At 41.3% G+C, this 11,577-nt stretch overlaps 1 protein-coding gene across 1 annotated transcript in view; it reads right to left on the bottom strand.

Annotated features, from left to right (window-relative positions):
• Nucleotides 1-10,579, bottom strand: part of LOC140551764 (retinoic acid receptor beta-like) — a 208,853-nt gene extending 198,274 nt beyond the window's left edge. The window contains exon 1 of the mRNA XM_072675391.1: nt 10,385-10,579. The gene's annotated coding sequence lies outside the window, so the exon portion shown is untranslated. The remainder of the gene's footprint in view (nt 1-10,384) is intronic.
• Between the last annotated feature and the right edge of the window lie 998 nt (nt 10,580-11,577).

An 11,577-nucleotide genomic window follows, 5' to 3' on the forward strand; every position in this document is an offset into this window, starting at 1 on the left:
AGTATGCCATGATATTGAGATGTTCAATGTCACTGACATTGACACCTCATTGCTAGATGTTTAGCATTAAAAGATAGCAATTGCATTCCATTGCTTGTGCAGCATTTATTCAATTGCTGGTCCACTTTGGAATGGAAAATTCCAATAGGATGCTGACTCTGGCCTCCTGAAGAGTAACAAGCTAACATCCTCTCATCCTACTGCTCGGAAATAATAACTGGTTATCTGTTTATTAACATTTCTACAATCCTACAATATCACAGGATCTACAGGTAGATCTTGCCACAACTAGGACGCTTGAGGAAGAAGAGAGGCCATCTGTCTAAAAACTAAAGCTGAAATGTCACACAGCTGAAAGAATTCTGCATGGAGGAGTGGAAACAACTTTCTCCCAGTTAATGTCAGAGACTGGTAGATCATTATAGGAAACGTCTAACTGAAGTTATTCCAGCCAGGGGGGGAATACCAGCTATTAGGACCAAGGTTTTTCTTCAAAATGCATTTTTATTAATTTTGCAATCATTTTACAATTGATTTTTAAAAGACATTTTCTCAGTTTCATTGGTTTTATATATATATATATATATATATATATATAACTTTTTTACATGGCTGTGCCAACAATAATTTTCTATTCCACCTCTACTTGTGCACTATTCAAGATGGAACGAACATTTCTAATTAAAAACTGGAACCAACTTCAGCTTTGGGAACAGACTTTCACATTTGCAACTCCTCCAGGGGCATCTTTTGATCTGCTTGTGCTTATGATTCAAACAGTGGTGCACTGATAAAAAACTGAAGGCCTAAAGCAGAGGTGGATAGCAATAGTTGCTATGCTGTGATTTGAGAAAAGTCGAGAAAAGTGATATTGGACATTAGATGTGCATTCAAGAATGACACGAATGGTGTAGTGATTTTGATTGACCATTTTGCAATGGCAGCACTTTTGCAATGGTGAAAACAAATCTAATTTCATTCTTTAAAAAAAAATGTTGAAAGAATTTTCAGGCCACCCACGGTTATGCATCTGAGCTGAGTCAACCCCTTATGCTCTGTCACTTATATTACATCCTAAGGATTACTATTCAGAAACTACATGCAAAGCAATGCAAACGGTTTGAGTTGTTCCTAAGTTATAACACCAAGGGCCAGGCGGTTCCGCAGAGTTTGAGAGGTTAAGACCAGGGATGGACTGGTCTTAATGACTGATGGGCTTCCATGTGTTTGAGCCGCTGAGAGAATGAAAAAGTGTGTGGCCATTGCCCATTCAAGCAATTGCCGCTTCCCAAATAACAAAGCATAATGACAGTTACCAAGGAAGGTAAACAATTTACGCTAGCTAGACAGATAGAGATAGATGGGAAAAACCTTTCGAAAGCGCTGCCCTGCTTTCCCATTTCTCTCACTTATTGTTGTCCAAAAATATGCATCCATTGACTGTAACTATAATAGCATGCTTATCTGTTTTCTTTAGCATACACAGAAAGCACATTCCTTCAATCCATTCTTTACATAAAGCAAGTAGTGGTAAGTAGCACGAAGCGAGGTGTATACAGGAAAAATACAGCAGAAACGTTTGAGAAAATCTGTTGTTTTTCAAGATTATTGAGGAAATTACAATGTTTTGCCCTGAAAGACTGACAGGGATTTGCGGTGGTGGAGTGTGGACTGGAGTATGTTTTTGTAATAAGCTGGTCTAGACAAAAGTCGAAGGCTGAATTTAATTCCCAGTCCAGTCCGTGTTAGAAGCTACTGTAATATCTTACCCATTTCTGTATCAGGGTCTTCACAATGGTCATAACGTCCAAAGCAGTATCATAAAGCAGAAGTCTATCACTATCTACTGAGCATCATTCAATACCTTTGGGATGAGTTGGAGTGGTATCAGTGATCCATAACTAATCAATCCAATATCATTAACTAATTTCACAAATGCCCTTGCTGCTGAATGCTCTCAGATTCTCACAGCAATGTTCTAATACTTAGTATAAAGCTTTTCCTGACTGCTGATTGTCATCAGAAGACAGAAAACACATTAGTTAACACAAAGTTTTAGACAAGGGTGTAGTTTTAGTGTGGGTGTGTGGTTTGGTGTGGGTGTGTGATTGAGAGGTTTAATTCTAACTATGGAGGTTAGGTAAAATTAGCTGTTCTGTGTGACAGTAATATCACTGTTTATCTGTTAACCAGTTGTCAGCGCCAACCAGCACTGGTAGCCTCTTTTTTATACAAAAGAATCCTTACTCCAATCAAATTGGTAAGGCCTAAATGTTTGCGCATAACTAGAACACTGCATTTCTTCCAGGTTGTAGCTAGGCTGTTGCTAAGTAGTTGCAAAGGTTTTTCAGGTGGTTTCTATGGCATTGCCAAGTGCTTGCTATGTCATTTCTAAGATTGCTGGAGTTGCTAGAGTTGCTAGATTAGTATTTCAAGGTGCTATGTTACTTCAAGTGGTCATCATGATGTTGCTCAGTGGTTGCAAGGGTGTTGCTAGGTGGCTGCTAAACAGTTGCTATGCTATGCCAGATGGTTAATATGGTGCTTTTGGTGTGGAACTCCATGTGGTTGGGGGTGTTTCTAGTGTACTAGGATATTCCTATGGAAAAAATGTTTTGCTATGTGTCCGACCATGCGCCTGATCAAAAACTTGTATAGAAACCTAATCAATCAGGCATCTACAGACTATAACATATAAGAGATAATATGTCAAAAAATAATAAGAACAAAACAGAAGAAGAACATAAATCAAATGATAATCTTCCCATCATAACAGTAATAATAACCAATGGAACAGAATTTATAAATATATGGGCAAACTGTAGTGCCGAGTGATGTAGTCTCCATACTGACTTTTGTATTTAGTAGCGTCTAAGCTTAGAGGTATCTTTTGGACTCTAACATATACAAACTAGCTAAGGGTATTTTCTTAGTAAATGGTAAAACACTTCTGTAAGTTGCTCTGGATAAGATCTAAATGTAAATGTATATGCAAATGTACAGTGTATCACAAAAGTACACCCCTCACAGTACAGTAGAGTACACCCCTCACATTTCTGCAGATATTTAAGTATATCTCTTCATGGGACAACACTGACAAAATGACACTTTGACACAATGAAAAGTAGTCTGTGTGCAGCTTATATAACAGTGTACATTTATTCTTCCCTCAAAATAACTCAATATACAGTCATTAATGTCTAAACCACCAGCAACGAAAGTGTGTACACCCCTTAGTGAAAGTTCCTGAAGTGTCAATATTTTGTGTGGCCACCATTATTTTCCAGAACTGCCTTAACTCTCCTGGGCATGGAGTTTACCAGCTTCACAGGTTGCCACTGGAATGCTTTTCCACTCCTCCATGTCGACATCACGGAGCTGGCGGATATTCGAGACTTTGCGCTCCTCCACCTTCCGCTTGAGGATGCCCCAAAGATGTTCTATTGGATTTAGGTCTGGGGACATGCTTGGCCAGTCCATCACCTTTACCCTCAGCCTCTTCAATAAAGCAGTGGTTGTCTTAGAGGTGTGTTTCGGGTCATTATCATGCTAAAACACTGCCCTGCAACCCAGTTTCCGGAGGGAGGGGATCATGCTCTGCTTCAGTATTTTACAGTACATATTGGAGTTCATGTGTCCCTCAATGAAATGTAACTCCCCAACACCTGCTGCACTCATGCAGCCCCAGACCATGGCATTCCCACCACCATGCTTGACTGTAGGCATGACACACTTATCTTTGTACTCCTCACCAAATTGCCGCCACACATGCTTGAGACCATCTGAACAAATTAATCTTGGTCTCATCAGACCATAGGACATGATTCCAGTAATCCATGTCATTGTTGACATGTCTTCAGCAAACTGTTTGCGGGTTTTCTTGTGTACAGACTTCAGAAGAGGCTTCCTTCTGGGGTGACAGCCATGCAGACCAATTTGATGTAGTGTGCGGCGTATGGTCTGAGCACTGACAGGCTGACCCTCCACCTCTTTGATCTCTGCAGCAATGCTGACAGCACTTCTGCGCATATCTTTCAAAGACAGCATTTCTTTGGACGACCAACGCGAGGTCTGTTCTGAGTGGACCCTGCTCTTTTAAAACGCTGGATGATCTTGGCCACTGTGCTGCAGCTCAGTTTCAGGGTGTTGGCAATCTTCTTGTAGCCTTGGCCATCTTCATGTAGCACAACAATTCGTCTTTTAAGATCCTCAGAGAGTTCTTTGCCATGAGGTGCCATGTTGGAACTTTCAGTGACCAGTATGAGAGAGTGTGAGAGCTGTACTACAAAATTGAACACACCTGCTCCCTATGCACACCTGAGACCTAGTAACACTAATGAGTCACATGACATTTTGGAGGGAAAATGACAAGCAGTGCTCAATTTGGACATTTAGGGGTGTAGTCTCTTAAGGGTGTACTCACTTTCGTTGCCAGTGGTTTATAAATTAATGACTGTATATTGAGTTATTTTAAGGGGAGGAATAAATTTACACTGTTATATAAGCTGCACAGAGACTACTTTTCATTGTGTCAAAGTGTCATTTTGTCAGTGTTGTCCCATAAAAAAAATATACTTAAATATCTGCAGAAATGTGAGGGGTGTACTCACTTTTGTGATACACTGTAAATATATAGGTAATAATACAGCCACTTTCTATTCTATACTGCACTAGTCTACTCTAGTCGATGACAAGTAAAGCTACACTGATAACAGATAACTAAAGGATAACACTGTATTGTTCTGGCAGCTGAAAAATGCAAGGTGCTCTGCTTGCGCACTCTGCTTGTGCACTCCTTGAACACTTCAAGTTGATTTTCTTCAGCTTTTTTTAGAGTGCTGTACAGAACGACTACCGCCCACTGCACATAAAATGTGAAGCACCTTGCTCACCCAAACAGAGAATAAAACCCATATCTCTGTCAAAACAAACCCTGATATATTGCGGGTGGACGAATGTCATTTGTGGTAACCGATATTTATAAGCAATTTTTCATCTCCCTCGTTATCTACCAATCTGCTGCCTCTCTTTTTGTATCAGTGTCTGTCCTTTTAGTGTCTATCTGTTCAGTGTCCTCATTCTCACTTTTTTCTTATCTTTGAGTTTGAAGCTGAAGTTTTTGGCTGACAAAAAGAAAAACGTGTGTGTTGGCGATATAACAATAATTTTATAACAATAAAGGTTGTCACCCTATAAGCATACATTTTACAGTATTAAAATAATGCAGGATGTGATTGTACAGAAGCCACGTAAAGATAAAGCCAGTCACTTGTGCAACGTATGCTCCTCCCCTCCTCCGGGTAATTCCATAAACCACGGTAATATTCTGAGACAGTTGACAATATGAAAATAGTCGTTACCGCCCAACCCTATGTGAGTAAGTTGGGTAAAAGTCAGCTCTGTCTCATGGTTTCTTTTTTCTTGGCTTGTGTGTAAGTGTACGTTGCCAGTTTGTGTGAGTGTTATGTCAGCTTGGTTTCCTTGTTACACAGTCATGTGTTTGTAGTTCAAATGCTCTCCAAAGGTGCTACCTTATTCTGACATTTACATCACTGTAGTCTGTGTTGACAGAATGAATTAACCTCTAATAAAATGACATATCTCCTCTCTTCTGTTTCTCCCTGATTGTTTAGAAAATTTCAGATAGATAAACGTGTGGATAAGCTGGTGTAGTTGGATGGATTTTTATCATCCACATCATAAGATCCATGAAACCCATATTAAAGGAGTTTTATAGAAGGACCATTTTTAGTTTCATGGCCAATATATATCAAGTATGTCAAAGAACACTGATTTCAGATCAGTTCCCATCAGTTCACACAGTCCTATTAAGTGGTACAAAATGATTTCAAATGATTTCTCATACTTGATAAATGTTGATAAATATGGGCCATGATTTATAATAGAGATGTGTAAGGATGAAGAAGACTTCAATTAGTAAAGAAACACATTAAACAAAGGTACTTCAGACCTTTCTGGAACTAAGTGGTTCTTCTGTGGCATTACTCGAGTAAGTGAGTGAGTGTGGGGTCATCTTAACTCTTGGCTTAAAGCTATGAAGTGCTTAGCATTGGTGCAGATTCAAAGTTTATAGTTCAAAACATTATTAAATTACAGTCACTGACATGCAGTCATTCTTAATTCATACCACAGCTCTTAGTTTTTTTACATCAGCTTTTCAAAGGCCCAACAAATCCCTAAAACACACCAGACACAATTGTGGAGAACGACTACTGATATTTGAACTTAACAACAAAACAAATACACACATCTCCCTTCAGTGCATCTTTATAAGCTTCATCCCCCAAATGCATGCACGTGCATTGCCATTACTGGGCTTATGAACCACAATACAACAAACACAGCTTCCAAAACACACCGGCTATCGGCCTTGTCCAACATCAGCAGTGGTAGCGCGCTGGTGAACGGACTTGTTTAGCATCATACCGTGGTGGTCAGCTACCAGCCTTGTCCAACTAATGTTACCTACCATGGCATCTTGAATAACGCATGAATCCATAGAATCCAACTGTGCAAGCAAACACCTTTTTTTAGATCTTCCTGACCATAAAACCCTTTGCAAATGTTGTACGATCAAATACCATGAAATAATGTTAGAGAGAGCAATGTGATGGCAAGTAACTGTCTCTCCAAATTGTTGCTACAATTGCTGCTAAACAAACCAGCTGTTACAAATTATCTGTCACAAATAATCGCAAACGGGACAAAACAATATTGAGCTATTTCTGTGACACAGCAAATTTAAGTCAATGTAAGCCACCTATCCAGCAGGAACAGATCAACAGAGCCAGGGCTGAGACTGCATTGATTGAGGAATCGCCCTAGCCCTTACTCTGAGTTTTAAATGAATATTAATTGCCATTAAGTAAAAATGTAATGGTCAGTTAAGTCCTTGCTGGCTCAAAACAACTGTTGTATCTTACACATTTCAGCAGCAAGGCCTTCACACTGCTCAAACCACACAGAGCCATCCCATGCTGCAGAAAACTACCACTCCCACAGAGTTACAAGGAAAAGAACTCTTATAGGGAGTGACAGTATAGAAAGTACAAATGGATCGAGAGCGAGAGGAGGAGTGAGAGAGAGAGAGAGAGAGAGAGAGAAAGAGTGAGCGAGCGAAAGAGGCGCTTTTCAGAAGTGCAACAGCTCAAGTCAACTTTTCATGATAGATTCCTTCTCTTCTATGAGAGCACTTTGCCACCTACTGACCACAAACTGCTATCACATGACTCCTCCAGCCAGTCCTCTGCAAACCTGTGTTACAGAGAGCTTCTTTTTTTTTAAGATTGCGGGGAACTGAACTCGGAGCTGCAGCCCTTGTCGGCCTATTAAACATAAATTGAATGGGTCTGTGGTCTTCGATTCAGAAACACAATTGGATTTGACTGCTTAACAGAAATCAATTCTGCACTTCATAAGGAAGCACTGTGGAGATGTATAAGAGCATTAAAACAATCTCTCAGACGGGCACGAGCCACCACATGAAAAAAAAGGGAATTAATAAAATCGTATTGCGGCGCAGAAGTGCTGATAAAATTAACAACATTATTAATGTAGGCGTACTCCAGGCTATTGCATCTCCAAGGTTCATCCTTTGATATATTTTTCCGCCTCATTAATTTTGCATGGCTGAGAGCTTAATCGCTACCTAATGCTCAACATCTTCATTATCCAGAAGCTCGGAGAACTTGGCTTAGCTGCCTACAACACATGAATTCTAATTCTAGGCCCGGAAACATCCCAAATATCCCGGGCGGCTCTGTGCTTTTTTTTGTTGTTGTTGTTGTTTGGGGTTTTTTTTTGGGTGGGAAAGGGACAGAGAGAAAGGGAGTCCTTTCTTCCATTCTGTGGCACACAATGCTCGGCAGAGATGTTGCAAAGCGGAATCAGCGTGTTAATTAAAAGACTCACAAGTCAATTGGAGAATATTAACATACTCCGAAGCGTTTCCTATGCACCCACTTCGGCGAAGGGAACATCAAAGGCTTTTGCTTTTTTCTTAGGCAGTAGGCATGAAAGGCATGGGGAATGAGGTTTCAAAAGAGGAGCCAGAACCAAGCCTGCGAGGAAGAGCTGATCTTCGAGCCCGTCTGCTATAGGTACACCATGCCTGAAATAAAGATGTTACTGTGAGAGAGAGAGAAAGAGAAAAAGCAAGAAAGAGAGAGAGAGATACTGTGTTTGCTGTCTTTGCTATAGACTCGCTCCCTCCCAGCAGCTCATGTGGGCCGAGTCTGTCTTTAATGTTGGCTTGTTTGCAGTGTTTATGTGCTATGCGGTTCTCTACATGCAGTGTGAGTTCTGTCTATACATATCTTACTGCAATGAGGCGTGTACTGTCAGCTCACTGCGGTAGATATGGGCAAACTTTGCTTGGGCCTATAAATTATGCTTATAGATGCAGTACAAAAGAAAATCTGTGATATATATTAGACAGAGGTGTAATGATGCACTTAGTCCACAATCCACAATCGATACTGGGTTCACAATTCAGTATTTTCACTGCATTACAAAAAAATAAATAATAATGTACTAAAGAGATCAGAGCTGGGAGTTGAGGAGTGCAAGGGATGATATGACCGAGCTGGAACTGCATGGTGCTGCTTGTCTGCAAACTTTAGTGTTCCTACAGTGCAGTTGCACGAAATATCAGAATTAATAGAATGCCTGTTCTCCAGAATGTATATTGTGACATTTTGGGCCCCTGTCAGTGACAGGCCCTCTGAATCATCCCAACTCCCTCAATCCCCCCTCAATACGGCCCCCCCGTGCATTATATATTATGTTACACATGATTTATATACACCGATCAGCCATAACATTAGAACCACCTTTGCATGGACTCCACAAGACCTTTCACCTTTCTGAAGGTGTCCTGTGGCAGCTAAGACATTAGCAGCAGATCCTTTAGGTCCTGTAATTCCACAAGACTGATCACGCCTTGCACGCTCATTGGTTTTACACTAGCGGATTTAGACTCACCAACAGGTGCAGGTGTTAAACCTGCTACATATACACAGATTTGCCTCCGACCTTTTATCTGCGATCTCCAAAAAACAGTCTGTGACTCGAGAATCAGGGCTGTAATCGTGTGGTGTGAACCTGCCATAAGATCACATCTATGAATAACGGGCACCCATGGCCCTGTCACTGGTTCACCGGGTGTGCTTTTTTGTGTATGGTACTGTAGTTAACTGTCTCACAGCTTATTGTATTGTGTCACTTTATCGCGACTAGCATGTTAGCTCGTCGCTTGAGTGCAGACACAATATACAGCACAGCTTTGGTTTGAACCCGGCCCCACCTGTGGGATCCGAATGTCCAGCTCCTAACATGGCACATGGATCAGCTTTAATTCTACTGATTGATCAATTCTGTCTACTAATTAGTCTTCCCACAACATACGGCGCATCCCTAAAACACAGGAATTTTCCCTTCTACCTTAAATGGTGCAGAAGTTACAGAACAAGGAACTGACTGTGGGTGGCCAGGTTGCTAGACTTACGTGTGAAAGGGTTCAATATCATACTTGAATGTCGTACTTTTGACAATTGGGACACTGCCATTAGGTAGGTCAATATTAAAGGCACATTTTCAGCTGCTAATTTTTGCCGTATTGAAAAACAATGAATTGAATCAATTATGAATTTCACAATATACACATATGTGAAGAGCTGCATTCCTATTGCATGCCAGTTTCTATAAAATCATCACTGCTATATACATATATAAAGCATTGATGATTATATATGATGATATATAATGATGACATATATGATGATGATGATATAATATGATTTAAAGACAGACATGCAGACAGACAGAAGAGACAGATGGCAACTGCCCTATATGACTGTGACAAAGCACCTGATGTACAGACTGTGGTCAGGTCCTAGATACCTTGCGTAGACCTACCAGTGCATCACCCAGCCTACATTCAGCTCTAAGACACTCAAATAATGAACAGACAAGAACTTTTTTCAGCTGCACGAGCCAAGCGACAGACCCACGGGACCCCGATTAGACCCCGTTTCCACAGACAGAGACTCCTGACTGGGTCGGACAGCTCATATAAGGGCCAGAACTGCTGTGTCCAGCTCGCCTGGGTTTCTTCACCTCCAGTCTGAAGCGGTTCTCGCTCTCCCTCTCCATCTCTCCCTCTCTCTCCCGCACCGTACACGGTGGCTCCGTTTGGATGCAAAAACACAGCCCTCTGTTATATAAGCCTTCACCACTGGAGGTGTTTTAGAGCAGCCCTCCATAATGAATTCTTGGCCGAAGTGATGAATTCAGAAACACACAGCCCGTCTCGAAGTGCTGAGAGAGAACACAGACACGCGCTGAACCTCACGCGCCCACTTACCCGCCGGTTCCCTCAGAGGAAGCCATCGCCTCTGTACTTCTCGACACCCCTCCAGTGACGGGCTGCTTGTGTTGTGTTTTTCTCTTCTCGAAAGTCGCTTTTTAAGGTCTGCGAATGTCGGCGAAGGCGATAAAGGTGCTCCCGGTGCGCCGACCTACCTCCCTCTCCGGCAGCGGTTCGCCGGAGCTGCCTTCCTCCACAGCGGCGGTGTGACAGGTGCGCGGCTGGGTTGAACGGAGTCACGCCTCGCGCCGTAATGTCATGATCCTGTTAGTGAGGAGGAGTTCGATTCAGTTCGAGGAGCCGATTCCTCCGAACGGTGAGATTCAATGAGTCAGACGATTCGGTCAAGACAACTTTATTCTCGTACACTTGAGTTTAGCCGTGCTTACACAGTAGCTGATCATAGACATTGTAGATGCATAGTGCAACATATATTTCATATTTTATCACACACTCATGCATATATACATTATTGATTAGATTGATAAAATTGGTGTTAAGCAGAAACACTGACCGAATAACATTGAACATAATAGAATATCCCTGCTGATAAAAGCATGTAATCCAGGAGAAACTATACCCTATGCTGGTGAACTAGCTGGTTGGCCAGCAAAACCAGCATGACTAAGGTGGGGCTATTCTCTAGTAATAGAGGTTTGTAATAAGACTTTCGGCCTGCCAGCGAGCCATAGGCTTTTTGAGGGGGATGATTTCTTGGGGATGATTTCACCTGGATGATCAGGTGATTTTAACCACCTTTATCATCAAGACCTTAGACTATCCAAAAGCAGTTACCAGCAAAAGCTGATCTTGAGTTAGATTTTCCAGCAGGGATGATAGAATAAGAAAGGTTATTCCCTTCCTATGCAATAGCTGCATTCAAAATACTACCATAAATACTACCATACTAAACAGTATTTTAAAATCATTGGCATGGCTAGGATCTCATAACCATAAATAGTGCCAAATAAAACTAATGAAACCTCCTGTGTGCAAAATTATGTTCAGTGAAAAAATCTCAAAAAATTCAATTCAATTAAGTCAGTGCTCTCAGTGCACACCATTCCACCACCTAGCATCTAACATATCTAACCACATGTTTATATTAGACTAGCAATTTGGATTGCAATAATTATTCACTGGATGATCAAACTATTTAGCTGTCTGACATACCGCTGATCATCTGAGAA

Source organism: Salminus brasiliensis, chromosome 3 (assembly GCF_030463535.1).
Source record: "Salminus brasiliensis chromosome 3, fSalBra1.hap2, whole genome shotgun sequence".
NCBI lineage: Eukaryota > Metazoa > Chordata > Actinopteri > Characiformes > Bryconidae > Salminus > Salminus brasiliensis.